Here is a 656-nt window from a genome sequence, read left to right as displayed (position 1 = left end):
GGAGTGATGTTTCTCTAAGAGTATATTCTACTTCATCTAACAAATTTTTAACTTTGAGGAACACATTTTGAAAAAATATAGCTTAAAGAAATTTGATTTATGCCCTTTATATTTAAAACTAGAGGCCAGTGCGGTCCCTCAGCCTGGCCTGCAGGGATTGGGCTGAAACCGGCTCTCCGACATCCCCCAAAGGGTCCCAGATTGTAAGAGTGTGGTTCTCGGGTGACGTACCCTGGAATCAGGCTCCCTCCTCTCTGGTTCCAGATGCATCACCCAAGAACTGCAGCTGCCAAGTCACCACAGTTCAGCAGCTCCTGCATTGAGCATCTGCCCCCTGGTGGTCATTATGCATCATAGCTATCAAACAGACAGTCGAATGGTCGTTTAGGCTTTTATATATATGGACTAGAGGCCTGGTGCACAAAAATTTGTGCACTCGGGGGGGAGGGGGGGGGCCCTCAGCCCCACTTGTGCCCTCTCACAGTCTGGGACCCCTCGGGAGATAACCATCTGCTGGCTTAGGCCCGCTCCCTGGGTGGCAGATGGCAGGCCCGATCCCTCGGTGCCTGCCCTGCCTCCCCGAGTCGCGCACACGGCAGGGCCGATCTGGGGGTTGGGGCACCACCCCGGGTGGGTCGCACACGGGACGCCCGGGT

The sequence above is a fragment of the Myotis brandtii genome, unplaced genomic scaffold (genome assembly GCF_000412655.1).
Source record: "Myotis brandtii unplaced genomic scaffold, ASM41265v1 scaffold33, whole genome shotgun sequence".
In the NCBI taxonomy this organism is placed as follows: Eukaryota; Metazoa; Chordata; class Mammalia; order Chiroptera; family Vespertilionidae; genus Myotis; species Myotis brandtii.
This window is presented reverse-complemented; position numbering follows the sequence as displayed.